Here is a 27,436-nt window from a genome sequence, read left to right as displayed (position 1 = left end):
TCGTACAGATGGCGTTGTAGATATTTCCATGTTCATAGAGATGGTGGTGTAGATATTTCCATGTTTATGCAGATAGCGGTATAGATATTTCCATGTTTATACAGATGGTGGTGTAGATATTTCCATGTTTATAGAGATGTCAGTGTAAATATTTCCATGTTCATACAGATGGCGGTGTAAATATTTCCATGTTTATAGGGATGGCGGTGTAGATATTTTCATGTTTACACAGACGGCGGTGAAGATATTTCCATGTTTACACAGATAGCAGTGTAGACATTTCCATGTTTACACAGATAGCGGTGTGGATATTTCCATGTTTATGCAGATAGCAGTGTAGATATTTCCATGGTTATAGAGATAGCAGTGCAGATATTTCCATTGATATACAGATAGCTGTGTAGATATCTGCATGTTCATACACATAGCGGTGTAGATATTTCCATGTTTATACACATAGCGGTGTAGATATTTCCATGTTCGTACAGATGGCGGTGTAGATATTTGCATGTTCATACAGATGGCGGTGTAGATATTTCGAAGTTTATAGAGATAGCGCTGTAGTTATTTCCATATTTATAGAGAAATCTGTGTAGATATTTCCATGTATATTCAGATAGCTGTGTAGATAGATCCATGTTCATGCAGATAGCGGTGTAGATATTTCCATGTTCATCCAGATGCCGGTGTACATATATCCATGTTCATATAGATGGCGGTGAAGATATTTCCATGTTCATACAGATGGTGGTGTAGATATTTCCATGTTCATACTAATGGCGGTGTAGATATTTCCATGTTCATAGAGATGGCGCTGTAGATATTACCATGTTCATACAAATGGCGGTGTAGATATTTCCAAGTTCATAGAGATGGCGGTGTTGATATTTCCATATTTATAGAGATAGCAGTGTAGTTATTTCCATGTTTATACAGATAGTACTGTAGATATTTCCATTTATTTACAGATAGCTGTGTAGATATTTGCATGTTCATAGAGATAGCGGTGTAGATATTTCCATGTTCATACAGATAGCGGTGTAGATATTTCCATGTTCATACAGATAGCGGTGTAGATATTTCCATGTTTACACAGATGGCGGTGTAGACATTTCCATGTTTACACAGATAGCGGTGTGGATATTTCCATGTTTATGCAGATAGCAGTGTAGTTATTTCCATGTTTATACAGATAGCGGTGCGGATATTTCCATGTTTATTCAGATAGCGGTGCGGATATTTCCATGTTTATACAGATAGTTGGGCAGATATTTCCATGTTTATACAGATAGCGGTGTAGATATTTCCATCTTAATACAGATGGCGGTGTAGATATGTCCATGTTTGTACAGATGGCGGTGTAGATATTTCCATGTTCATACAGGTGGCGGTGTAGATATTTCGAAGTTTATAGAGATAGCGCAGTAGTTATTTCCATATTTATAGAGAAATCTGTGTAGATATTTCCGTGTATATTCAGATAGCTGTGTAGATATTTCCATGTTCATGCAGATAGCGGTGTAGATATTTCCATGTTCATCCAGATGCCGGTGTACATATATCCATGTTCATACAGATGGTGGTGAAGATATTTCCATGTTCATACAGATGGTGGTGTAGATATTTCCATGTTCATACAAATGGCGGTGTAGATATTTCCATGTTCATAGAGATGGCGGTGTAGATAATTCCATGTTCATACAAATGGCGGTGTAGATATTTACATGTTCATACAGATGGCGGTGTAGATATTTCCATGTTCATACAGATAGCAGTGTAGATATTTCCATGTTCATACAGATGGCGGTGTAGATATTTACATGTTCATACAGATGGCGGTGTAGATATTTCCATGTTCATACAGGTGGCGGTGTAGATATTTCCATGTTTATACAAATAGCAGTGTAGTTATTTCCATGTTTATAGAGAGAGCTGTGTAGATATTTCCATTGATATACAGATAGCTGTGTAGATATTTGCATGTTAATACAGATAGCGGTGTAGATATTTTCATGTTCATACAGATAGCGGTGTAGACATTTCCATGTTCATACAGATAGCGGTGTAGATATTTCCATGTTCATACAGATAACGGTGTAGATATTTCCATGTTCATACAGATAGAAGTGTAGATATTTCCATGTTCATACAGTTAGCGGTGTAGATATTTCCATGTTCATACAGATGGCGGTGTAGATATTTACATGTTCATACAGATGGCAGTATAGATATTAGCATGTTCGCAGAGATGGCGGTGTAGATATTTGCGTGTTCATAGAGATGGCGGTGTAGATATTTCCATGTTCATACAAATGGCGGTGTAGATATTTACATGTTCATACAGATGGCGGTGTAGATATTTCCATGGTCATACAGATAGCAGTGTAGATATTTCCATGTTCATACAGATAGCGGTGTAGATATTTCCATGTTCATACAGATAGCGGTGTAGATATTTCCATGTTCATACCGATAGCGGTGTAGATATTTCCATGTTCATACAGTTAGCGGTGTAGATATTTCCATGTTCATACAGATGGCGGTGTAGATATTTACATGTTCATACAGATGGCGGTGTAGATATTTCCATGTTCGTACGGATGGCAGTGTAGATATTCCCATGTTCATACAGGTGGCGGTGTAGATATTTCCATGTTTATACAAATAGCATTGTAGTTATTTCCATGTTTATAGAGAGAGCTGTGTAGATATTTCCATTGATATACAGATAGCTGTGTAGATATTTGCATGTTCATACAGATAGCGGTGTAGATATTTCCATGTTCATACAGATAGCGGTGTAGATATTTCCATGTTCATACAGATAGCGGTGTAGATATTTCCATGTTCATACAGATAACGGTGTACATATTTCCATGTTCATACAGATAGCAGTGAAGATATTTCCATGTTCATACAGTTAGCGGTGTAGATATTCCCATGTTCATACAGATGGCGGTGTAGATATTTACATGTTCATACAGATGGCAGTATAGATATTTGCATGTTCGCAGAGATGGCGGTGTAGATATTTGCATGTTCATAGAGATGGCGGTGTAGGTATTTCCATGTTTATGCACATAGCGGTATAGATATTTCCATGTTTATACAGATGGTGGTGTAGATATTTCCATGTTTATAGAGATGGTGGTCTAGATATTTCCATGTTTACAGAGATAGTGGTGTAGCTATTTCCAAGTTTATAGAGACAGCGTTGTAGATATTTCCATGTTCATACAGATAGCGGTGTAGATATTTCCATGTTCATACAGATAGCGGTGTAGATATTTCCATGTTCATACCAATAGCGTTGTAGACATTTCCATGTTCATGTATTTAGCGGTGTAGATATTTCCATGTTCATACAGATGGCGAAGATATTTCCTTGTTCATACACATAGCGGTGTAGATATTTCCATGTTCATACAGTTAGCGGTGTAGATATTTCCATGATCATAGAGATGGCGGTGTAGATATTTCCATATTTATACAGATAGCAGTGTAGTTATTTCCATGTTTATAGAGATAGCAGTGTAGATATTTCCATTGATATACACATAGCTGTGTAGATATTTGCATGGTCATACAGATAGCGGTGTAGATATTTCCATGTTCATACAGTTAGCGGTGTAGATATTTCCATGTTCATACAGATTGCGGTGTGGATATTTTCATGTTCATACAGGTGGCGGTATAGATATTTCCATGTTCGTACAGATGGCGTTGTAGATATTTCCATGTTCATAGAGATGGTGGTGTAGATATTTCCATGTTTATGCAGATAGCGGTATAGATATTTCCATGTTTATACAGATGGTGGTATAGATATTTCCATGTTTATTGAGATGTCATTGTAAATATGTTCATTTTCATACAGATGGCGGTGTAAATATTTCCATGTTTATAGGGATGGCGGTGTAGATATTTTCATGTTTACACAGACGGCGGTGTAGATATTTCCATGTTTACACAGATAGCAGTGTAGACATTTCCATGTTTACACAGATAGCGGTGTGGATATTTCCATGTTTATGCAGATAGCAGTGTAGATATTTCCATGTTTATAGAGATAGCAGTGCAGATATTTCCATTGATATACAGATAGCTGTGTAGATATTTGCATGTTCATACACATAGCGGTGTAGATATTTCCATGTTTATACACGTAGCGGTGTAGATATTTCCATGTTCGTACAGATGGCGGTGTAGATATTTCCATGTTTATACAGATAGCAGTGTAGTTATTTCCATGTTTATAGAGATAGCAGTGTAGATATTTCCATTGATATACAGATAGCTGTGTAGATATTTGCATGGTCATACAGATAGCGGTGTAGATATTTCCATGTTCGTACAGATAGCTGTGTAGATATTTCCATGTTGATACAGATAGCGGTGTAGATATATCCATGTTCATACAGATAACGGTGTAGATATTTCCGTGTTCATACAGATAGCGGTGTAGATATTTCCATGTTCATACAGTTAGCGGTGTAGATATTTACATGTTCATACAGATGGCGGTGTAGATATTTACATGTTCATACAGATGGCGGTATAGATATTTCCATGTTCGTACAGATGGCGGTGTAGATATTTCCATGTTCATAGAGATGGCGGTGTAGATATTTCCATGTTTATGCAGATAGCGGTATAGATATTTCCATGTTTGTACAGATGGTGGTGTAGATATTTCCATGTTTATAGAGATGACGGTCTAGATATTTCCATGTTTACAGAGATAGTGGCGTAGTTATTTCCAAGTTTATAGAGACAGCGTTGTAGATATTTCCATGTTTATACAGATAGCAGTGAAGGTATTTCCATGTTTATACAGATTGCGGTGTAGATATTTCCATGTTTATACAGATAGTAGTGTAGATATTTCCATGTTTATAGAGATAGTGGTGTAGATAATTTCAATTTAATACAGAGAGCAGTGTAGGTATTTCCAAGTTCATACAGATAGCGGTGTAGATATTTCCACGTTTATAGAGATGGCGGTGCAGATACTTCCATGTTCATACAGAGGACGGAGTAGATATTTCCATGTTTATTGGGATGGCGGTGTAGATATTTTCATGTTTACACACATGGCGGTGTAGATATTTCCATGTTTACACAGATAGCGGTGTAGACATTTCCAAATTTACACAGATAGCGGTGTAGACATTTCCATGTTTACACAGATAGCGGTATGGATATTTCCATGTTTATGCAGATATCAGTGTAGATATTTCCATGTTTATACAGATAGCGGTGCGAATATTTCCATGTTTATTCAGATAGCGGTGCGGATATTTTCATGTTTATACAGATATTTGGGCAGATATTTCCATGTTTATACAGATAGCGGTGTAGATATTTCCATCTTAATACAGATGGCGGTGAAGATATGTCCATGTTTGTACAGATGGCGGTGTAGATATTTCCATGTTCATACAGATGGTGGTGTAGATATTTCCATGTTCATACAAATGGCGGTGTAGATATTTCCATGTTCATAGAGATGGCGGTGTAGATAATTCCATGTTCATACAAATGGCGGTGTAGATATTTACATGTTCATACAGATGGCGGTGTAGATATTTCCATGTTCATACAGATAGCAGTGTAGATATTTCCATGTTCATACAGATGGCGGTGTAGATATTTACATGTTCATACAGATGGCGGTGTAGATATTTCCATGTTCATACAGGTGGCGGTGTAGATATTTCCATGTTTATACAAATAGCAGTGTAGTTATTTCCATGTTTATAGAGAGAGCTGTGTAGATATTTCCATTGATATACAGATAGCTGTGTAGATATTTGCATGTTAATACAGATAGCGGTGTAGATATTTTCATGTTCATACAGATAGCGGTGTAGACATTTCCATGTTCATACAGATAGCGGTGTAGATATTTCCATGTTCATACAGATAACGGTGTAGATATTTCCATGTTCATACAGATAGAAGTGTAGATATTTCCATGTTCATACAGTTAGCGGTGTAGATATTTCCATGTTCATACAGATGGCGGTGTAGATATTTACATGTTCATACAGATGGCAGTATAGATATTAGCATGTTCGCAGAGATGGCGGTGTAGATATTTGCGTGTTCATAGAGATGGCGGTGTAGATATTTCCATGTTCATACAAATGGCGGTGTAGATATTTACATGTTCATACAGATGGCGGTGTAGATATTTCCATGGTCATACAGATAGCAGTGTAGATATTTCCATGTTCATACAGATAGCGGTGTAGATATTTCCATGTTCATACAGATAGCGGTGTAGATATTTCCATGTTCATACCGATAGCGGTGTAGATATTTCCATGTTCATACAGTTAGCGGTGTAGATATTTCCATGTTCATACAGATGGCGGTGTAGATATTTACATGTTCATACAGATGGCGGTGTAGATATTTCCATGTTCGTACGGATGGCAGTGTAGATATTCCCATGTTCATACAGGTGGCGGTGTAGATATTTCCACGTTTATACAAATAGCATTGTAGTTATTTCCATGTTTATAGAGAGAGCTGTGTAGATATTTCCATTGATATACAGATAGCTGTGTAGATATTTGCATGTTCATACAGATAGCGGTGTAGATATTTCCATGTTCATACAGATAGCGGTGTAGATATTTCCATGTTCATACAGATAGCGGTGTAGATATTTCCATGTTCATACAGATAACGGTGTACATATTTCCATGTTCATACAGATAGCAGTGAAGATATTTCCATGTTCATACAGTTAGCGGTGTAGATATTCCCATGTTCATACAGATGGCGGTGTAGATATTTACATGTTCATACAGATGGCAGTATAGATATTTGCATGTTCGCAGAGATGGCGGTGTAGATATTTGCATGTTCATAGAGATGGCGGTGTAGGTATTTCCATGTTTATGCACATAGCGGTATAGATATTTCCATGTTTATACAGATGGTGGTGTAGATATTTCCATGTTTATAGAGATGGTGGTCTAGATATTTCCATGTTTACAGAGATAGTGGTGTAGCTATTTCCAAGTTTATAGAGACAGCGTTGTAGATATTTCCATGTTCATACAGATAGCGGTGTAGATATTTCCATGTTCATACAGATAGCGGTGTAGATATTTCCATGTTCATACCAATAGCGTTGTAGACATTTCCATGTTCATGTATTTAGCGGTGTAGATATTTCCATGTTCATACAGATGGCGAAGATATTTCCTTGTTCATACACATAGCGGTGTAGATATTTCCATGTTCATACAGTTAGCGGTGTAGATATTTCCATGTTCATAGAGATGGCGGTGTAGATATTTCCATATTTATACAGATAGCAGTGTAGTTATTTCCATGTTTATAGAGATAGCAGTGTAGATATTTCCATTGATATACACATAGCTGTGTAGATATTTGCATGGTCATACAGATAGCGGTGTAGATATTTCCATGTTCATACAGTTAGCGGTGTAGATATTTCCATGTTCATACAGATTGCGGTGTGGATATTTTCATGTTCATACAGGTGGCGGTATAGATATTTCCATGTTCGTACAGATGGCGTTGTAGATATTTCCATGTTCATAGAGATGGTGGTGTAGATATTTCCATGTTTATGCAGATAGCGGTATAGATATTTCCATGTTTATACAGATGGTGGTATAGATATTTCCATGTTTATTGAGATGTCATTGTAAATATGTTCATTTTCATACAGATGGCGGTGTAAATATTTCCATGTTTATAGGGATGGCGGTGTAGATATTTTCATGTTTACACAGACGGCGGTGTAGATATTTCCATGTTTACACAGATAGCAGTGTAGACATTTCCATGTTTACACAGATAGCGGTGTGGATATTTCCATGTTTATGCAGATAGCAGTGTAGATATTTCCATGTTTATAGAGATAGCAGTGCAGATATTTCCATTGATATACAGATAGCTGTGTAGATATTTGCATGTTCATACACATAGCGGTGTAGATATTTCCATGTTTATACACGTAGCGGTGTAGATATTTCCATGTTCGTACAGATGGCGGTGTAGATATTTCCATGTTTATACAGATAGCAGTGTAGTTATTTCCATGTTTATAGAGATAGCAGTGTAGATATTTCCATTGATATACAGATAGCTGTGTAGATATTTGCATGGTCATACAGATAGCGGTGTAGATATTTCCATGTTCGTACAGATAGCTGTGTAGATATTTCCATGTTGATACAGATAGCGGTGTAGATATATCCATGTTCATACAGATAACGGTGTAGATATTTCCGTGTTCATACAGATAGCGGTGTAGATATTTCCATGTTCATACAGTTAGCGGTGTAGATATTTACATGTTCATACAGATGGCGGTGTAGATATTTACATGTTCATACAGATGGCGGTATAGATATTTCCATGTTCGTACAGATGGCGGTGTAGATATTTCCATGTTCATAGAGATGGCGGTGTAGATATTTCCATGTTTATGCAGATAGCGGTATAGATATTTCCATGTTTGTACAGATGGTGGTGTAGATATTTCCATGTTTATAGAGATGACGGTCTAGATATTTCCATGTTTACAGAGATAGTGGCGTAGTTATTTCCAAGTTTATAGAGACAGCGTTGTAGATATTTCCATGTTTATACAGATAGCAGTGAAGGTATTTCCATGTTTATACAGATTGCGGTGTAGATATTTCCATGTTTATACAGATAGTAGTGTAGATATTTCCATGTTTATAGAGATAGTGGTGTAGATAATTTCAATTTAATACAGAGAGCAGTGTAGGTATTTCCAAGTTCATACAGATAGCGGTGTAGATATTTCCACGTTTATAGAGATGGCGGTGCAGATACTTCCATGTTCATACAGAGGACGGAGTAGATATTTCCATGTTTATTGGGATGGCGGTGTAGATATTTTCATGTTTACACACATGGCGGTGTAGATATTTCCATGTTTACACAGATAGCGGTGTAGACATTTCCAAATTTACACAGATAGCGGTGTAGACATTTCCATGTTTACACAGATAGCGGTATGGATATTTCCATGTTTATGCAGATATCAGTGTAGATATTTCCATGTTTATACAGATAGCGGTGCGAATATTTCCATGTTTATTCAGATAGCGGTGCGGATATTTTCATGTTTATACAGATATTTGGGCAGATATTTCCATGTTTATACAGATAGCGGTGTAGATATTTCCATCTTAATACAGATGGCGGTGAAGATATGTCCATGTTTGTACAGATGGCGGTGTAGATATTTCCATGTTCATACAGATGGCGGTGTAGATATTTCGAAGTTTATAGAGATAGCGCTGTAGTTATTTCCATATTTATAGAGAAATCTGTGTAGATATTTCCATGTACATTCAGATAGCTGTGTAGATACATCCATGTTCATGCAGATAGCGGTGTAGATATTTCCATGTTCATTCAGATGCCGGTGTACATATATCCATGTTCATATAGATGGCGGTGAAGTTATCTCCATGTTCATAGAGATGGTGGTGTAGATATTTCCATGTTCATACTAATGGCGGTGTAGATATTTCCATGTTCATAGAGATGGCGCTGTAGATATTACCATGTTCATACAAATGGCGGTGTAGATATTTCCAAGTTCATAGAGATGGCGGTGTTGATATTTCCATATTTATAGAGATAGCAGTGTAGTTATTTCCATGTGTATAGAGATAGTAGTGTAGATATTTCCATTTATTTACAGATAGCTGTGTAGATATTTGCATGTTCATAGAGATAGCGGTGTAGATATTTCCATGTTCATTCTGATAGCGGTGTAGATATTTCCATGTTCATACAGATAGCGGTGTAGATATTTCCATGTTCATACAGATAGCAGTGTAGATATTTCCATGTTCATACAGATAGCGGTGTACATATTTCCATGTTCATACAGTTAGCGGTTTAGATATTTCCATGTTCATACAGATGGCGGTGTAGATATTTACATGTTCATACAGATGGCGGTGTAGGTATTTCCCTGTTCATACAGATAGCGGTGTAGATATTTCCATGTTCATACAGATAGCGGTGTAGATATTTCCATGTTCATACAGATAGCGGTGTAGATATTTCCATGTTCATACCAATAGCGGTGTAGACATTTCCATGTTCATATATTTAGCGGTGTAGATATTTCCATTTTCGTACAGATGGCGGTGTATATATTTCCATGTTTATACAGATAGCAGTGTAGTTATTTCCATGTTTATAGAGATAGCAGTGTAGATATTTCCATTGATATACAGATAGCTGTGTAGATATTTGCATGGTCATACAGACAGCGGTGTAGATATTTCCATGTTCGTACAGATAGCTGTGTAGATATTTCCATGTTGATACAGATAGCGGTGTAGATATATCCATGTTCATACAGATAACGGTGTAGATATTTCCGTGTTCATACAGATAGCGGTGTAGATATTTCCATGTTCATACAGTTAGCGGTGTAGATATTTACATGTTCATACAGATGGCGGTGTAGATATTTACATGTTCATACAGATGGCGGTATAGATATTTCCATGTTCGTACAGATGGCGGTGTAGATATTTCCATGTTCATAGAGATGGCGGTGTAGATATTTCCATGTTTATGCAGATAGCGGTATAGATATTTCCATGTTTGTACAGATGGTGGTGTAGATATTTCCATGTTTATAGAGATGACGGTCTAGATATTTCCATGTTTACAGAGATAGTGGCGTAGTTATTTCCAAGTTTATAGAGACAGCGTTGTAGATATTTCCATGTTTATACAGATAGCAGTGAAGGTATTTCCATGTTTATACAGATTGAGGTGTAGATATTTCCATGTTTATACAGATAGTAGTGTAGATATTTCCATGTTTATAGAGATAGTGGTGTAGATAATTTCAATTTAATACAGAGAGCAGTGTAGGTATTTCCAAGTTCATACAGATAGCGGTGTAGATATTTCCACGTTTATAGAGATGGCGGTGCAGATACTTCCATGTTCATACAGAGGACGGAGTAGATATTTCCATGTTTATTGGGATGGCGGTGTAGATATTTTCATGTTTACACACATGGCGGTGTAGATATTTCCATGTTTACACAGATAGCGGTGTAGACATTTCCATGTTTACACAGATAGCGGTGTAGACATTTCCATGTTTACACAGATAGCGGTATGGATATTTCCATGTTTATGCAGATATCAGTGTAGATATTTCCATGTTTATACAGATAGCGGTGCGAATATTTCCATGTTTATTCAGATAGCGGTGCGGATATTTTCATGTTTATACAGATATTTAGGCAGATATTTCCATGTTTATACAGATAGCGGTGTAGATATTTCCATCTTAATACAGATGGCGGTGAAGATATGTCCATGTTTGTACAGATGGCGGTGTAGATATTTCCATGTTCATACAGATGGCGGTGTAGATATTTCGAAGTTTATAGAGATAGCGCTGTAGTTATTTCCATATTTATAGAGAAATCTGTGTAGATATTTCCATGTACATTCAGATAGCTGTGTAGATACATCCATGTTCATGCAGATAGCGGTGTAGATATTTCCATGTTCATCCAGATGCCGGTGTACATATATCCATGTTCATATAGATGGCGGTGAAGTTATTTCCATGTTCATAGAGATGGTGGTGTAGATATTTCCATGTTCATACTAATGGCGGTGTAGATATTTCCATGTTCATAGAGATGGCGCTGTAGATATTACCATGTTCATACAAATGGCGGTGTAGATATTTCCAAGTTCATAGAGATGGCGGTGTTGATATTTCCATATTTATAGAGATAGCAGTGTAGTTATTTCCATGTGTATAGAGATAGTAGTGTAGATATTTCCATTTATTTACAGATAGCTGTGTAGATATTTGCATGTTCATAGAGATAGCGGTGTAGATATTTCCATGTTCATTCAGATAGCGGTGTAGATATTTCCATGTTCATACAGATAGCGGTGTAGATATTTCCATGTTCATACAGATAGCAGTGTAGATATTTCCATGTTCATACAGATAGCGGTGTACATATTTCCATGTTCATACAGTTAGCGGTTTAGATATTTCCATGTTCATACAGATGGCGGTGTAGATATTTACATGTTCATACAGATGGCGGTGTAGGTATTTCCCTGTTCATACAGATAGCGGTGTAGATATTTCCATGTTCATACAGATAGCGGTGTAGATATTTCCATGTTCATACAGATAGCGGTGTAGATATTTCCATGTTCATACCAATAGCGGTGTAGACATTTCCATGTTCATATATTTAGCGGTGTAGATATTTCCATTTTCGTACAGATGGCGGTGTAGATATTTCCATGTTTATACAGATAGCAGTGTAGTTATTTCCATGTTTATAGAGATAGCAGTGTAGATATTTCCATTGATATACAGATAGCTGTGTAGATATTTGCATGGTCATACAGATAGCGGTGTAGATATTTCCATGTTCGTACAGATAGCTGTGTAGATATTTCCATGTTGATACAGATAGCGGTGTACATATATCCATGTTCATACAGATAACGGTGTAGATATTTCCGTGTTCATACAGATAGCGGTGTAGATATTTCCATGTTCATACAGTTAGCGGTGTAGATATTTACATGTTCATACAGATGGCGGTGTAGATATTTACATGTTCATACAGATGGCGGTATAGATATTTCCATGTTCGTACAGATGGCGGTGTAGATATTTCCATGTTCATAGAGATGGCGGTGTAGATATTTCCATGTTTATGCAGATAGCGGTATAGATATTTCCATGTTTGTACAGATGGTGGTGTAGATATTTCCATGTTTATAGAGATGACGGTCTAGATATTTCCATGTTTACAGAGATAGTGGCGTAGTTATTTCCAAGTTTATAGAGACAGCGTTGTAGATATTTCCATGTTTATACAGATAGCAGTGAAGATATTTCCATGTTTATACAGATTGCGGTGTAGATATTTCCATGTTTATACAGATAGTAGTGTAGATATTTCCATGTTTATAGAGATAGTGGTGTAGATAATTTCAATTTAATACAGAGAGCAGTGTAGGTATTTCCAAGTTCATAGAGATAGCGGTGTAGATATTTCCACGTTTATAGAGATGGCGGTGCAGATACTTCCATGTTCATACAGAGGACGGAGTAGATATTTCCATGTTTATTGGGATGGCGGTGTAGATATTTTCATGTTTACACACATGGCGGTGTAGATATTTCCATGTTTACACAGATAGCGGTGTAGACATTTCCATGTTTACACAGATAGCGGTGTAGACATTTCCATGTTTACACAGATAGCGGTATGGATATTTCCATGTTTATGCAGATATCAGTGTAGATATTTCCATGTTTATACAGATAGCGGTGCGAATATTTCCATGTTTATTCAGATAGCGGTGCGGATATTTTCATGTTTATACAGATATTTGGGCAGATATTTCCATGTTTATACAGATAGCGGTGTAGATATTTCCATCTTAATACAGATGGCGGTGAAGATATGTCCATGTTTGTACAGATGGCGGTGTGGATATTTCCATGTTCATACAGATGGCGGTGTGGATATTTCGAAGTTTATAGAGATAGCACTGTAGTTATTTCCATATTTATAGAGAAATCTGTGTAGATATTTCCATGTACATTCAGATAGCTGTGTAGATACATCCATGTTCATGCAGATAGCGGTGTAGATATTTCCATGTTCATCCAGATGCCGGTGTACATATATCCATGTTCATATAGATGGCGGTGAAGTTATTTCCATGTTCATAGAGATGGTGGTGTAGATATTTCCATGTTCATACTAATGGCGGTGTAGATATTTCCATGTTCATAGAGATGGCGCTGTAGATATTACCATGTTCATACAAATGGCGGTGTAGATATTTCCAAGTTCATAGAGATGGCGGTGTTGATATTTCCATATTTATAGAGATAGCAGTGTAGTTATTTCCATGTGTATAGAGACAGTAGTGTAGATATTTCCATTTATTTACAGATAGCTGTGTAGATATTTGCATGTTCATAGAGATAGCGGTGTAGATATTTCCATGTTCATTCAGATAGCGGTGTAGATATTTCCATGTTCATACAGATAGCGGTGTAGATATTTCCATGTTCATACAGATAGCAGTGTAGATATTTCCATGTTCATACAGATAGCGGTGTACATATTTCCATGTTCATACAGTTAGCGGTTTAGATATTTCCATGTTCATACAGATGGCGGTGTAGATATTTACATGTTCATACAGATGGCGGTGTAGGTATTTCCCTGTTCATACAGATAGCGGTGTAGATATTTCCATGTTCATACAGATAGCGGTGTAGATATTTCCATGTTCATACAGATAGCGGTGTAGATATTTCCATGTTCATACCAATAGCGGTGTAGACATTTCCATGCTCATATATTTAGCGGTGTAGATATTTCCATGTTCATACAGATTGCGGTGTAGATATTTCCATGTTCATAGAGATGGTGGTGTAGATATTTCCATATTTATACAGATAGCAGTGTATTTATTTCCATGTTAATAGAGATAGCAGTGTAGATATTGCCATTGATATACAGATAGCTGTGTAGATATTTGCATGGTCATACAGATAGCGGTGTAGATATTTCCATGTACATACAGATAACGGTGTAGATATTTCCATGTTCATACAGATAGCGGTGTAGATATTTCCATGTTCATACAGTTAGCGGTGTAGATATTTCCATGTTCATAGAGATGGCGGTGTAGATATTTCCATGTTTATGCAGATAGCGGTATAGATATTTCCATGTTTATACAGACGGTGGTGTAGATATTTCCATGTTTATAGAGATGGCGGCGTAGATATTTCCATGTTCATAAAGATGGCGGTGTAAATATTTCCATGTTCGTACGGATGGCAGTGTAGATATTTCCATGTTCATACAGGTGGCGGTGTATATATTTCCATGTTTATACAGATAGCTGTGTTGATATTTCCATGTTCATACAGATAGCGGTGTAGATATTTCCATGTTCATACTGATAACGGTGTAGATATTTCCATGTTCATACAGATAGCGGTGTAGATATTTCCATGTTCATACAGTTAGGGGTGTAGATATTTCCATGTTCATACAAATGGCGGTGTAGATATTTCCTGTTTATACAGATAGCAGTGTAGATATTTCCATGTTTATAGAGATAACAGTGTAGATATTTCCATTGATATACAGATAGCTGTGTAGATATTTGCATGTTCCTACACATAGCGGTGTAGATATTTCAATGTTCATACAGATAGCGGTGTAGATATTTCCATGTTCCTACAGAGAGCGGTACAGATATTTCCATGTTCATACAGTAAGCGGTGTAGATATTACCATGTTCATACAGATGGCAGTGTAGATATTTACATGTTCATTCAGATGTCGGTGTAGATATTTCCATATTCGTACAGATGGCGTTGTAGATATTTCCATGTTCATAGAGATACCGGTGTAGATATTTCCATGTTCAAACAGATAGCGGTGTAGATATTTCCATGTTCATACAGATAGCGGTGTTGGTATTTCCATGTTCATACAGATAGCGGTGTAGATATTTCCATGTTCGTACAGTTAGCGGTGTAGATATTTCCATGTTCATACAGATGGGGGTGTAGATATTTCCATGTTCGTACAGATAGCGGTGTAGAGATTTCCATGTTCATACAGATAGCGGTGTAGATATTTCCATGTTCATACAGATAGCGGTCTAGATATTTCCAGGTTCATTCCAATAGCGGTGTAGACATTTCCATGTTCATACAGTTAGCGGCGTTGATATTTCCATGTTCATACAGATGGCGGTGTAGATATTTCCATGTTCATATAGATGGCGGTGTAGATATTTACATGTTCATACAGATGGCGGTATAGATATTTCCATGTTCGTACAGACGGCGGTGTAGATATTTCCATGTTTATACAGATAGCAGTGTAGTTATTTCCATGTTTATAGAGATAGCAGTGTAGATATTTCCATTGATATACAGATAGCTGTGTAGATATTTGCATGGTCATACAGATAGCGGTGTAGATATTTCCATGTTCGTACAGATAGCGGTGTAGATATTTCCATGTTGATACAGATAGCGGTGTAGATATTTCCGTGTTCATACAGATAACGGTGTAGATATTTCCATGTTCATACAGATATCGGTGTAGATATTTCCATGTTCATACAGTTAGCGGTGTAGATATTTCCATGTTCATACAGATGGCGGTGTAGATATTTACATGTTCATACAGATGGTGGTGTAGATATTTCCATGTTTATAGAGAAGACGGTCTAGATATTTCCATGTTTACAGAGATAGTGGCGTAGTTATTTCCAAGTTTATAGAGACAGCGTTGTAGATATTTCCATGTTTAAACAGATAGCGGTGAAGATATTTCCATGTTTATACAGATAGCGGTGTAGATATTTCCATGTTTATACAGATAGCCGTGTAGATATATCCATGTTTATAGAGATAGTGGTGTAGATAATTTCAATTTTATACAGAGATCAGTGTAGATATTTCCACGTTCATACAGATAGCGGTGTAGATATTTCCACGTTTATAGAGATGGCGGTGCAGATATTTCCATGTTCATACAGAGGACGGTGTAGATATTTCCATGTTTATTGGGATGGCGGTGTAGATGTTTTCATGTTTACACAGATGGCGGTGTAGATATTTCCAAGTTTGCCCAGATGGCGGTGTAGACATTTCCATGTTTACACAGATAGCGGTGTGGATATTTCCATGTTTATGCAGATAGCAGTGTAGATATTTCCATGTTTATACAGATAGCGGTGCGGATATTTCCATGTTTATTCAGATAGCGGTGCGGATATTTCCATGTTTATGCAGATAATTGGGCAGATATTTCCATGTTTATACAGAAAGCGGTGTAGATATTTCCATCTTAATACAGATGGCGGTGTAGATATGTCCATGTTTGTACAGATGGCGGTGTAGATATTTCCATGTTCATACAGATGGCGGTGTAGTTATTTCGAAGTTTATAGAGATAGCGCTGTAGTTATTTCCATATTTATAGAGAAATCTGTGGATATATTTCCATGTATATTCAGATAGCTGTGTAGATAGATCCAGGTTCATGCAGACAGCGGTGTAGATATTTCCATGTTCATCCAGATGCCGGTGTACATATATCCATGTTCATACAGATGGCGGTGAAGATATTTCTATGTTCATACAGATGGTCGTGTAGTTATTTCCATGTTCATACAAATGGCGGTGTAGTTATTTCCATGTTTACAGAGATGGCGGTGTAGATATTTCCATGTTCATAAAAATATCAGTACAGATATTTCCATGTTCATAGAGATGGTGGTGTTGATGTTTCCATATTTATAGTGATAGCAGTGTAGTTATTTCCATGTTTATAGAGATAGTAGTGTAGATATTTCCATTGATATACAGATAGCTGTGTAGATATTTGCATGTTCATAAAGATACCAGTGAAGATATTTCCATGTTCATACAGATAGTTGAGTAGATATTTCCATGTTCATACAGATAGCGGTGTAGATATTTCCATGTTCATACAGATAGCGGTGTAGATATTTCCATGTTCATACAGATAGCGGTGTAGATATTTCCATGTTCATACAGTTAGCGGTTTAGATATTTCCATGTTCATACAGATGGCGGTGTAGATATTTACATGTTCATACAGATGGCGGTGTAGTTATTTCCATGTTCATACAGATAGCGGTGTAGATATTTCCATGTTCATACAGTTAGCGGTGTAGATATTTCCATGTTCATACAGATAGCGGTGTAGATATTTCCAAGTTCATAACAGCAGCGGTGTAGACATTTCCATGTTCATGTATTTAGCGGTGTAGATATTTCCATGTTCATACAGATGGCGAAGATATTTCCATGTTCATACAGATAGCGGTGTAGATATTTCCATGTTCATGCAGTTAGCGGTTTAGATATTTCCATGTTCATACAGATGGCGGTGTAGATATTTCCATGTTCATAGAGATGGCGGTGTAGATATTTCCATATTTATACAGATAGCAGTGTAGTTATTTCCATGTTTATAGAGATAGCAGTGTAGATATTTCCATTGATATACAGATAGCTGTGTAGATATTTGCATGGTCATACAGATAGCGCTGTAGATATTTCCATGTTCGTACAGATAGCTGTGTAGATATTTCCATGTTCATACAGATAGCATTGTAGATATTTCCATGTTCATACAGATAACGGTGTAGATATTTCCATGTTCATACAGATAGCGGTGTAGATGTTTCCATGTTCATACAGTTAGCGGTGTAGATATTTCCATGTTCATACAGATGGCGGTGTAGATATTTTCATGTTCATACAGATGGCGGTATAGATATTTCCATGTTCATACAGATGGCGTTGTAGATATTTCCATGTTCATGGAGATGGTGGTATAAATATTTCCATGTTTATGCAGATAGCGGTATAGATATTTCCATGTTTATACAGATGGTGGTGTAGATATTTCCATGTTTATGGAGATGGCGGTGTAGATATTTCTATGTTCATGGAGATGGCGGTGTAAATATTTCCATGTTTATAGGGATGGCGGAGTAGATATTTTCATGTTTACACAGATGTCGGTGTAGATATTTCCATGTTTACACAGATAACGGTGTAGACATTTCCATGTTTACACAGATAGCGGTGTGGATATTTCCATGTTTATGCAGATAGCGGTGTAGATATTTCCATGTTTATACAGATAGCGGTGCGGATATTTCCATGTTTATACAGATAGTTGGGCAGATATTTCCATGTTTATACAGATAGCGGTGTAGATATTTCCATCTTAATACAGATGGCGGTGTAGATATGTCCATGTTTGTAAAGATGGCGGTGTAGATATTTCTATGTTCATACAGATGGCGGTGTAGATATTTCGAAGTTTATTGAGATAGCGCTGTAGTTATTTCCATATTTATAGAGAAATCTGTGTAGATATTTCCATTTATATTCAGATAGCGGTGTAGATATTTCCATGTTCATACAGAGAGCAGTGTAGATATTTCCAAGTTCATACAGATGGCGGTGTAGATATTTCCACGTTTATAGAGATGGCGGTGTAGATATTTCCATGTTCATACAGAAGATGGTGTAGGTATTTCCATGTTTATAGGGATGGCGGTGTAGATATTCTCATGTTTACACAGATGGCGGTGTAGATATTTCCATGTTTACACAGATAGCGGTGTAGACATTTCCATGTTTACACAGATAGCGGTGTGGATATTTCCATGTTTATGCAGATAGCAGTGTAGATATTTCCATGTTTATACAGATAGCGGTGCGGATATTTCCATGTTTATTCAGATACCGGTGCGGATATTTCCATGTTTATACAGATAGTTGGGCAGATATTTCCATGTTTATACAGACAGCGGTGTAGATATTTCCATCTTAATACAGATGGCTGTGTAGATATGTCCATGATCGTACAGATGGCGGTGTAGATATTTCCATGTTCATACAGAAGGCGGTGTAGATATGTCGAAGTTTATAGAGATAGCGATGTAGTTATTTCCATATTTATAGAGAAATCTGTGTAGATATTTCCATGTAATTTCAGATAGCTGTGTAGATATTTCCATGTTCATCCAGATGCCGTTGTACATATATCCATGTTAATACAAATGGCGGTGAAGATATTTCCATGTTCATACAGATGGCGGTGTAGGTATTTCCATGTTCATACAAATGGCGGTGTAGATATTTCCATATTCATAGAGATGGCGGTGTAGATATTTCCAGGTTCATACAAATTGCGGTGTAGATATTTCCATGTTCATAGAGATGGCGGTGTAGATATTTCCATGTTTATACCGATAGCAGTGTAGTTATTTCCATGTTTATAGAGATACCAGTGTAGATATTTCCATTGATATACAGATAGCTGTGTAGATATTTGCATGTTCATACAGATAGCGGTGAAGATATTTCCATGTTCATACAGATAGTGGTGTAGATATTTCCATGTTCATACAGATATCGGTGTAGATATTTCCATGTTGATACAGATAGCGGTGTAGATATTTCCAAGTTCATACAGATAGCGGTGTAGATATTTAAATGTTCATAGAGTTAGCGGTGTAGATATTTCCATGTTCATATAGATGGCGGTGTAGATATTTACATGTTGATACAGATGGCCGTGTAGATATTTCCATGTTCATACAGATAGCGGTGTAGATATTTCCATGTTCATACAGATAGCGGTGTAGATATTTCCATGTTCATACCAATAGCGGTGTAGACATTTCCATGTTCATACATATAGCGGTGTAGATATTTCCAAGTTCATACAGATGGCGGTGAAGATATTTCCATGTTTATAGGGATGGCGGTGTTGATATTTTCATGTTTACACAGATGGCGGTGTAGATATTTCCCTGTTTACACAGATAGCGGTGTAGACATTTCCATGTTTACACAGATAGCGGTGTGGATATTTCCATGTTTATGCAGATAGCAGTGTAGATATTTCCATGTTTATACAGATAGCGGTGCGGATATTTCCATGTTTATACAGATACTTGGGCAGATATTTCCATGTTTATACAGATAGCGGTGTAGATATTTCCATCTTAATACAGATGGCGGTGTAGATATGTCCATGTTCATCCAGATGCCTGTGTACATATATCCATGTTCATACAGATGGCGGTGAAGATATCTCCATGTTCATACAGATGGTGGTGTAGATATTTCCATGTTCATACAAATGGCGGTGTAGATATTTCCATGTTCATAGAGATGGCGGTGTAGATATTTCCATGTTCATACAAATGGCGGAGTAGATATTTCCATGTTCATAGAGATGGCGGTGTAGATATTTCCATATTTATAGAGATAGCAGTGTAGTTATTTCCATGTTTATAGAGATAGCAGTGTAGATATTTCCATTGATATACAGATAGCTGTGTAGATATTTGCATGTTCATAGAGGTAGCGGTGTAGATATTTGCATGTTCATAGAGATAGCGGTGTATATATTTCCATGTTCATACAGATAGCGGTGTAGATATTTACATGTTCATACAGATAGCGGTGTAGATATTTCCATGTTCATACAGATAGCGGTGTAGATATTTCCATGTTCATACAGTTAGCGGTGTAGATATTCCCCTGTTCATACAGATGGCGGTGTAGATATTTCCATGTTCACACAGATAGCGGTGTAGATATTTCCATGTTCATACAGATAGCCGTTTAGATATTTCCATGTTCATACAGATTGCGGTGTAGATATTTCCATGTTTATACAGATAACCGTGTAGATATTTCCATGTTTATAGAGATAGTGGTGTAGATAATTTCAATTTTATTCAGATAGCAGTGTAGATATTTGCAAATTCATATAGATAGCGGTGTAGATATTTCCACGTTTATAGAGATGGCGGTGTAGATATATCCATGTTCATCCACATGGCGGTGTAGATATTTCCATGTTCATACAGGTGGCGGTGAAGATATTTCCATTTTCATACAGATGGTGGTGTAGATATTTCCATGTTCACACAAATGGCGGTGTAGATATTTCCATGTTCATAGAGATGGCGGTGTAGATATTTCCATGTTCATACCAATGGCAGTGCAGATATTTCCATGCTCATATAGATGGCGATTTAGATATTTCCATGTTTATACAGATAGCAGTGTAGTTATTTCCATGTTTATAGAGATAGCAGTGTAGATATTTCCATTGATATACAGATAGCTGTGTAGATATTTGCATGTTCATAGAGGTAGCGGTGTAGATATTTGCATGTTCATAGAGATAGCGGTGTATATATTTCCATGTTCATACAGATAGCGGTGTAGATATTTCCATGTTCATACAGATAGCCGTTTAGATATTTCCATGTTCATACAGATTGCGGTGTAGATATTTCCATGTTTATACAGATAACCGTGTAGATATTTCCATGTTTATAGAGATAGTGGTGTAGATAATTTCAATTTTATTCAGATAGCAGTGTAGATATTTGCAAATTCATATAGATAGTGGTGTAGATATTTCCACGTTTATAGAGATGGCGGTGTAGATATATCCATGTTCATCCACATGGCGGTGTAGATATTTCCATGTTCATACAGGTGGCGGTGAAGATATTTCCATTTTCATACAGATGGTGGTGTAGATATTTCCATGTTCACACAAATGGCGGTGTAGATATTTCCATGTTCATAGAGATGGCGGTGTAGATATTTCCATGTTCATACCAATGGCAGTGCAGATATTTCCATGCTCATATAGATGGCGATTTAGATATTTCCATGTTTATACAGATAGCAGTGTAGTTATTTCCATGTTTATAGAGATAGCAGTGTAGATAGTTCCATTGATATACAGATAGCTGTGTAGATATTTGCATGTTCATACAGATAGCGGTGTAGATATTTCCATGTTCATACAGATAGCGGTGTAGATATTTCCATGTTCATACAGATAGCGGTGTAGGTATTTCCATGTTCATACAGATAGCGTTGTAGATATTTCCATGTTCATACAGATAGCGGTGTAGATATTTCCATGTTCATACAGATAGCGGTGTAGATATTTCCATGTTCATACAGTTAGCTTTGTAGATATTTCCATGTTTATAGAGATGGCGGTGTAGATATTTCCATGTTTACACAGATGGCGTTGTAGACATTTCCATGTTGACACAGATAGCGGTGTGGATATTTCCATGTTTAAGCAGATAGCGGTGTAGATATTTCCATGTTTATACAGATAGCAGTGCGGATATTTCCATGTTTATACAGACAGTTGGGCAGATATTTCCATGTTCATACAGATGGCGGTGTAGAAATTTCCATGTTCATACAGATGGCGGTGTAGATATTTCGAAGTTTATATAGATAGCGCTATAGTTATTTCCATATTTATAGAGAAATCTGTGTAGTTATTTCCATGTATATGCAGATAGCTGTGTAGATATTTCCATATTCATGCAGATAGCGGTGTAGATATTTCCATGTTCATCCAGATGCCGGTGTAGATATTTCCATGCTCATACAGATGGCGGTGAAGATATTTCCATGTTCATACATATGGCGGTGTAGATATTTCCATGTTCATACAAATGGCGGTGTAGATATTTCCATGTTCATAGAGATGGCGGTGTAGATATTTCCATGTTCATACAAATGGCGGTGTAGATATTTCCATGTTCATAGAGATGGCGGTGTAGATATTTCCATGTTTACAGAGATAGTGGTGTAGTTATTTCCAAGTTTATAGAGACAACGTTGTAGATGTTTCCATGTTTATACAGATAGCGGTGAAGATATTTCCATGTTTATACAGATAGCGGTGTAGGTATTTCCATGTTTATACAGATAGCAGTGTAGATATTTCCATGTTTATAGAGATACTGGTGTAGATAATTTCAATTTTATACAGAGAGCAGTGTAGATATTTCCTAGTTCATACAGATAGCGGTGTAGATATTTCCACGTTTATAGAGATGGCGGTGTAGATATTTCCATGTTCATACAGATGGCGGTGTAGATATTCCCATGTTTATGGGGATGGCGGTGTAGATATTTTCATGTTTACACAGAGGGCGGTGTAGATATTTCCATGTTTACACAGATAGCGGTGTAGACATTTCCATGTTTACACAGATAGTGGAGTGGATATTTCCATGTTTATGCAGATAGCAGTGCAGATATTTCCATGTTTATACAGATAGTTGGGCAGATATTTCCATGTTCATACAGATAGCGGTGTAGATATTTCCATGATCATACAGTTAGCGGTGTAGATATTTCCATGTTCATACAGAAGGTGGTGTAGATATTTCTATGTTCATACAGATGGCGGTGTAGATATTTCCATGTTCGCACAGATGGCGGTGTAGATATTTCCATGTTCGCACAGATGGCGGTGAAGATATTTCCATGTTCATAGAGATGGCTTTGTAGATATTCCCATGTTTATGCAGATAGCGGTACAGATATTTCCATGTTTATACAGATGGTGGTGTAGGTATTTCCATGTCTATAGAGATGGCGCTCAAGATATTTCCGTGTTTATAGAGATAGTGGTGTAGATATTTCCATGTTCATATAGATAACGGTGAAGATATTCCCATGTTCATACAAATGGCGGTATAGTTATTTCCATGTTCATACGGATGTCGGTGTGGATATTTCCATGTTCATACCAATAGCGGTGTAGATATTTCCATGTTCATACAGTTAGCGGAGTAGATATTTCCATGTTCATACAGAAGGTGGTGTAGATATTTACATGTTCATACAGATGGTGGTGTAGATATTTCCATGTTCGTATGGATGGCAGTGTAGATATTTCCATGTTCATACAGGTGGCGGTGTAGATATTTCCATGTTCATACAGATAGCGGTGTAGATATTTCCATGTTCATACAGATAGCGGTGTAGATAATTCCATGTTCATACAGTTAGCTGTGTAGATATTGCCATGTTCATACAGATGACGGTGTAGATATTTACATGTTCATACAGATGGCGGTGTAGATATTTCCATGTTCATACAGATAGCGGTGTAGATATTTCCATGTTCATACAGATAGCGGTGTAGATATTTCCATGTTCATACAGATAGCGGTGTAGATATTTCCATGTTCATATAGATAACGGTGAAGATATTTCCATGTTCATACAGATGGCGGTGTAGATATTTCCATGTTTGTACGGATGGCAGTGTAGATATTTCCATGTTCATACAGGTGGCGGTGTAGATATTTCCATGCTTATACAGATAGCAGAGTAGTTATTTCCATGTTAATAGAGATAGCTGTGTGGATATTTCCATTGAAATACAGATAGCTGTGTAGATATTTGCATGTTCATACAGATATCGGTGTAGATATTTCCATGTTCGTACAGATAGCGGTGTAGATATTTCCATGTTCGTACAGATAGCGGTGTAGTAGATATTTCAATGTTCATACAGATAACGGTGTAGATATTTCCGTGTTCATACAGATAGCGGTGTAGATATTTCCATGTTCATACAGTTAGCGGTGTAGATATTTCCATGTTCATACAGATGGCGGTGTAGATATTTACATGTTCATACAAATGGCGATATAGATATTTCCATGTTCGTACAGATGGCGGTGTAGATATTTCCATGTTCATAGAGATGGCGGTGTAGATATTTCCATGTTTATACAGATAGCGGTATAGTTATTTCCATGTTTATACAGATGGTGGTGTAGATATTTCCATGTTTATAGAGATGGCGGTCTAGATATTTCCATGTTTACAGTGATAGTGGTGTAGTTATTTCCAAGTGTATAGAGACAGCGTTGTAGATATTTCCATGTTTATACAGATAGCGGTATAGATATTTCCATGTTTATACAGATGGTGGTGAGGATATTTCCATGTATATAGAGATGGCGGTCTAGATATTTCCATGTTTACAGAGATAGTGGTGTAGATATTTCCAAGTTTATAGAGACAGCGTTGTAGATATTTCCATGTTTATACAGATAGCAGTGAAGATATTTCCATGTTTATACAGATAGCGGTGTAGACATTTCCATGTTTATGCAGATAGCAGTGAAGATATTTCCATGTTTATAGAGATAGTGGTGTAGATAATTTCAGTTTTATACAAAGTGCAGTGTAGATATTTCCAACTTCATACAGATAGTGGTGTAGATATTTCCAGGTTCATACAAATTGCGGTGTAGATATTTACATGTTCATACAAATGGCGGTATAGTTATTTCCATGTTCGTACAGATGGCGGTGTGGATATTTCCATGTTCATACCAATAGCGGTGTAGATATTTCCATGTTCATACAGATAGCGGTGTAGATATTTCCATGTTCATACAGAAGGCGGTGTAGATATTTACATGTTCATACAGATGGCGGTGTAGATATTTACATGTTCATACAAATGGCGATATAGATATTTCCATGTTCGTACATATGGCGGTGTAGATATTTCCATGTTCATAGAGATGGCGGTGTAGATATTTCCATGTTTATGCAGATAGCGGTATGGTTATTTCCATGTTTATACAGATGGTGGTGTAGATATTTCCATTGATATACAGATAGCTGTGTAGATATTTGCGTGTTCATAGAGATAGCGGTGTAGATATTTTCATGTTCATACAGATTGCGGTGTAGATATTTCCATGTTCATACTGTTAGCGGTGTAGATATTTCCATGTTCATTCAGATAGCGGTGTAGATATTTCCATGTTCATACAGTTAGCGGTATAGATATTTCCATGTTCATACAGATGGCGGTGTAGATATTTACATGTTCATACAGATGGCGGTGTAGATATTTCCATGTTCATACAGATAGCGGTGTAGATATTTCCATGTTCATACAGATAGCGGTGTAGATATTTCCATGTTCATACAGATAGAGGCGTAGATATTTCCATGTTCATACCAATAGCGGTGTAGACATTTCCATGTTCATACATTTAGCGGTGTAGATATTTCCATGTTCATACAGATGGCGGTGAAGATATTTCCATGTTCATACAGATGGCGGTGTAGATATTTCCATGTTTGTACGGATGGCAGTGTAGATATTTCCATGTTCATACAGGTGGCGGTGTAGATATTTCCATGTTTATACAGATAGCAGTGTAGTTATTTCCATGTTAATAGAGATATCTGTGTAGATATTTCCATTGATATACAGATAGCTGTGTAGATATTTGCATGTTCATACAGATAGCGGTGTAGATATTTCCATGTTCGTACAGATAGCGGTGTAGATATTTCCATGTTCATACAGATAGCGGTGTAGATATTTCCATGTTCATACAGATAACGGTGTAGACATTTCCATGTTCATACAGACAGCGGTGTAGATATTTACATGTTCATACAGTTAGCGGTGTAGGTATTTCCATGTTCATACAGATGGCGGTGTAGATATTTACATGTTCATACAGATGGCGGTGTAGATATTTCCATGTTTATGCAGATAGCGGTATAGATATTTCCATGTTTATATAGATGGTGGTGTAGATATTTCCATGTATATAGAGATGGCGGTCTAGATATTTCCATGTTTACAGAGATAGTGGTGTAGTTATTTCCAAGTTTATAGTGACAGCGTTGTAGATATTTCCGTGTTTATACAGATAGCGGTGAAGATATTTCCATGTTTATACAGATAGCGGTGAAGATATTTCCATGTTTATAGAGATAGCAGTGTAGATAGGTCCATTTTTATAGAGATAGTGGTGTAGATAATTTCAATTCTATACAGAGAGCAGTGTAGATATTTCCAAGTTCATACAGATAGCGGTGTAGATATTTCCACGTTTATAGAGATGGCGGTGTAGATATTTCCATGTTCATACTGATGGCGGTGTA

This window comes from Gorilla gorilla, chromosome 11 (genome assembly GCF_029281585.2).
Source record: "Gorilla gorilla gorilla isolate KB3781 chromosome 11, NHGRI_mGorGor1-v2.1_pri, whole genome shotgun sequence".
Lineage (NCBI taxonomy): Eukaryota > Metazoa > Chordata > Mammalia > Primates > Hominidae > Gorilla > Gorilla gorilla.
The sequence above is the reverse complement of the archived record's forward strand: the minus strand, read 5'-3'. Positions refer to the sequence as shown.